Below are 5,232 nucleotides of genomic sequence, written 5' to 3' on the forward strand. Positions count from 1 at the left end.
CTGTCTGGTAAGCGTAAGGTCGTGAGTTCGATTTCCAGTACCAGAAAACAAACAAACAAACAAAAAAACCCCAAAACAAACAATTGGCATATCCACTTGGCCATCAGTAGGTCTAAAATTGAACCTGACCAAATTTAGCTCCTAATCTCTTCCCAGTCCTGTTTCAGAGAAACCTCACTCAGCTAATGAAAACTGAACCCTTTCTGTTGCTCAGGTGAAAGACCTTGAGTCTTCTCTTTCTGTTATTTTCTACATTTATTCTTTTCAGGAAGGTTTGTTGAGTCTACTTTTAATATACTTCTAACTTTTCAAGGATCCCTACCTACTATCTCTCTAGAAAGACACTCAGCATCAATCATTCCTTGCCTGGTTACTGCAATAGCATTTAACTGGTCCATTTTCTCCTGTCTTTGCCTCCTACTTCCAACTTATATTATAGTAGCTATAGCAATTTTTATATATACTTTTTATGAGCAGTTTCAGGTTCACAGCAATATTGAGTAAGGTGCAGCTCTTTCCCATATAGATCATCCTTATATACATGTATGTATTCATTGTTATCAATATCCTTCCCTCGGGTGGTACATTTGCTAAAATTAATAAAAACACACTGACATGTTATCATCACCCAAAGACTAGCTGGTCTGATGGCAATGGGTTATCAGAACTTATCAACATTAATGTCACCCAAAGACTTTGGTTAACACTGAGCTTAATTCTTGGTATTGTGCATTCTATGTGTTTGGCAAATTTATAAAGCCGTGTATCCACCATCGTACTATCATCATACAGAATAGATTCACTGCTCTGAATACACCTTTTCCTCTGCTTATCCAGCACTCCCTCCTCTCCAACTCCTGGCAAACACTGACTGTTTTGCTGGAGTATCTTTCAGATGGAATCACATAGTATGTGGTCTTTTCAGTTTAGTTTCTTCATCTTTGTAGCATGTTTGGGATTCCTCTGTCTTTTCATTGCTTGATCCTCTGTGTCATTTCAGTGCTAAATAAGATTCCATTGCCTTTATGCACAGCCATTAATTTATCAATTTGCATAGTGAAGGACGTCTTGGTTGTTTCTAAATTTTGCCAGTTTGGGACAAAGCTGCTATCCACATCCATGTACAGGTTTTTGTGTGGAAATATGTTTTTAACTGCTTAGGTAAATACCAAGAGCAGGGTAATAGGACTGCCTTTTTAAGTTTTTAACAAACTGCCTATCTTCTAACATGGTTGTACCGTTTTGCAGTTCATAGAATAATGAATGAGAAATCCAGTGGCCTCATATCCTCCCCAGCATTTGGTACAGTGAATGTTCTGGATTTTGGTCCATGTTGCTTTGACAAAATACCTGACACCAGCAAATTAAAGGAGGAGAGGTTTATTTTGGCTCACAGTTTGCTGAGGTTGCAGTGCATATTCCAGAGGATCCAGTGCAGGACAGCGTGGCAGAGGGGAGCTGCTCAGGTGAAGGGAACAGGAAGCGTAGAGCCCAAGAAAGGAGCTGCAAAGAAAGATGAACCTTTCCAAGCCGCGCCCCCAATTATTACCTCTTCAGACCAGACCACAGCTTCTAATAAGCCGGATGTCCTGTGCACTTAATCCAGTGACCTCCCCAAAGCCCCACCTATCTTTGCAGGGGCATCTAGATATAAAGAATAGCAGCCACTGTAGTCAGTGTGGGGTGGTATTTTAGAGTTGTTGGAATCTGCATTGCCCTGCTAATGTATGATGTGGACCAACTTTAATAACAACAGTAATCCTTTTACAATATCAGAAAAATCATGCCTGTCCACAAAATTCCATTGATAATGTACTTCAACTAAAGAAAATGCCAAAGGCATTCACATACGCCCTTCGTGATCTGTACCCCTTTTGAATTTCTTTCCTTATCACTTTTTCCTTTGCTTCTTTGTTCCAGAAACACTATCTTCAAGTCTACTGCGCATTACATTTTCGTACTCCTTTCTGTCCTTCAGGGCCTTAACACTCTTGTGCCTTTTGTTTATAACACTGTTTGTTCTAGATATCAGCATTACTTCATCTCTTCACCTCCTTGTAGTCGTTCTTCAAAAGGTGCCTTTTCAGTGAAGCCTATTCTCCATATTGTGCTTTAAAGAACAGCTTCTCCCAACCCTGGCATCCTCCACTTTCTCAAGTATATTTCTCTTTAGCTATAGCTTGTAGCATGTGCTACTATACGGCATAGCTAAATTCTATTTGTAGATTGGTATTTGCCTTTCTTGCCAAGAATAGAAATAAATGAGTCAAAAGATCATTGTCGTTTTCACTGATTTATACTCGGAGTGTCTAAAGCGGCTTACTTGGTGCTTAGAGTGCATTTAAGCAAGTGTTGTAAGTAATAATCACTCATAGAGGAAATTCCAAAAGTCACTGGATGAGAATTTAATGGAAAGAAGGCCTTACAAAGTAAAGTGAAAGCCAGGGACAGCTAACTTAGTGGTGTTAACATAAGCTTATTTGTGTCCACTGATGAAAGAGGTCTGTTGAAAAAACAAGTGTGTGTTAACGTCCTGTAGTGATGCCTGATGTGAGTGGAGAGATTAGTGCACAAATTGCATGCACACACAAGCTTAGGTTTTATTCTCATGACAATTTGAGACCCAGCTATTCCTCACTTGAAGCTATCCATGGTAGAATGAATACATCTCCCTTGAGAAACCCGATAGGATTGCAGTAAAGAATAGAAATGCATTTAATTCACAAGAATGATGAGACCACAGAGTGAAAAGATGACTGGAGTTAGCCCTGAGTTCTCAGGACCTGGAAAGACTGAGATGGACATAATCTCATGTTGCCATAAATGATCACCATAATTGACTGAGGTTTCAAGTTTCTCCACTTTGCTAAGTGCCTTCAGGGAAAAAATTGAGAATAACTTAGCAACTTTAAAATGAAACCACCCAGAAATGCCCAAGAAATAAAGGCGAGAGAATTGCAGAGAAGTTTAAAAATTCTAAGAATGTGAATCTACTGGGAGATGGCATTGCAGTAGCCGGAATAATTGGCTCCAGTCAGAACCTGAAAAGAAAATGCTGCAGGAGGATGAGTGATGACAGAGTGAAAGAAGGTGTAAATGTGGTCATGAATTAATCACTGACAAATGGAATGTGAAAGAAGTGCAAAAACAAGATAATTTAAATGTAAAAGTTTAATTAACTGAAAAATGATTAAGCTATAAGCAATGCAAATAATCCCTACTGTTTAAAATGTTTAACAATGAATGGGGTAAATAGCATTGTTAAATTAAAAATGTGAAATTAATATTTTCAAATGTGTGTTATTCACACTGCAAAGCTCCGAAGAAGAAAAGCGTGTATGACGGGGGGTAGCAGGATGTAGTGGAAACCTAAATCCTCAATCCCAGAGTATGGAAACTCAATAGTATGTACTAGAGACAAATCAAATAGTGATAAAGCACATCATTTGCAAGTTAGATCATATATGTTAATAACAAATGATTATAAATTGAAAAGCTGGGTATCAAGAAATGTGACAAGGAGATAGTGATTTGTGAAATACGAACAGAAAAGTTCTGTTTATCTGTATGTAGTACTACAGCACTTGATTTTTATATGAGGTTACTTGAATAAAAACAAACGGACAATTAAACAACTAGATGGTTTGTCAATTCCAAGCCAGCAAAGTAAGCAAAAAAGGAGGAAAATTTGAGAAAATATAAAACGTTAAATATAGGTCTTTTAGGTGATGTGCTTACAAGTGATTTTAATTTTTATCCAAGGTTTAGTATTTTCTAATTATTTAATAATGTGTATATATTACTTGTATAGTTGAAAATCTCAACATAATTCTGTTTTAAATGTTTGGAGTGATAGACTTACTAATTATTTTGATGTGATCACCATGCATTGAACATGAGTCACCATATCTTACTATACCACAAGAATATGTATAATTGTCATGTATCAATTAAAAATAAAGAATTTATGCAAATGGTTACACGTAGGTATTATTGGCTTCATATCATAGATGATAAAATGTGGATCCTGAAGAAATATTTTATTTGTACAAGGTATGTGGCAAATTAGCCTGAAAGGAAGCCTAGAGACTAGGTTTTTTCTTTCAATTTCTATTCTAGATATTTTTTCACTGTGATATTCTAATTTCAAAAATGGTTACAAAAATAAAGAGCAGGGAATGTGGCTTATAATTATATTTACTGCAAATATATTGCTCTAGGTAGAGTGTTGTTTTTACTCTATGAGTGTGTATGTTAAATTCCATTTCAATTGCAGAGCAGACAGACTTTATAATTAGTACTTAGAAAAATGTGAGCAAATCTAGAGAATAAGGTTAATGATTTAAAAGGTAAAGTCAGAACTCAGGCAATCAGAATTTATTAAGTGACTTGCAATTAAATACTGTCTGTATGACTGATTGTTATTTGGCGACCAGCTTGAGTGGAAGTGTGAGAATAGATAGGAGTAGGTGGGTGGATGGGGTGGTAGAAAAGGTTTATTTTCATAGGAACTTTTCAGACAAAGATGTCATTATAAGTATCATGGGTTACATTTTTTATTTAATGTTTAGAAAATAATTGAGGTGCTGGGGATTTCGCTCAGCGGCACAGCACCTGCCTGGCAAGTGCAAGGTCGTGAGTTCAATTCCCGGTACTGGAAAAAAACAAAAACAAACAAACATACAAACAAAAAATAATTGAATGTTTAGTATGTGTTAAGTTTTCTGCAAGATTCTTCATAAATTTCTTCAACAAACATTGTGGGTCTTAGTTATAGTAATTGAGTTTTTAGCAATTTTTCTCTTGAATAGCAGGTGATTAATTAAAATTACCTTGATCTCTTTAGAGAGATTTTAAAGTTCTGTACCAGATATTTCTGTTTGGCCCATAAAAACCACTGTAAATAATAACTGTAATTTTAATTTTATGATTTTCATGACATTTTAAAAAGAAATCTTAAAAGATAAACCTGTGTTCTTCTTCTATCTCTGAAAATCTTTGCCTGCATTTTAGTTCTTTCATAGGTTTTTAAAGTTCTACTTAAACAGGGTGTTTAGACCGGGTGTGGTGGTGCACACCTGTAATCTCAGCACTCGGGAGTCTGAGGCAGGAGGATTGTTGTGAGTTCAAGACCAGCCTGGGCTACAAAGTGAGCTCAAGGCTAGCTTGAACTGCATAGCAAGACCCTATCTCAAAAAGACAATCAATCTATCAATCAATAAACAAACTGGA

The sequence above is a fragment of the Chinchilla lanigera genome, unplaced genomic scaffold (genome assembly GCF_000276665.1).
Source record: "Chinchilla lanigera isolate Chin_1 unplaced genomic scaffold, ChiLan1.0 scaffold00019, whole genome shotgun sequence".
NCBI lineage: Eukaryota > Metazoa > Chordata > Mammalia > Rodentia > Chinchillidae > Chinchilla > Chinchilla lanigera.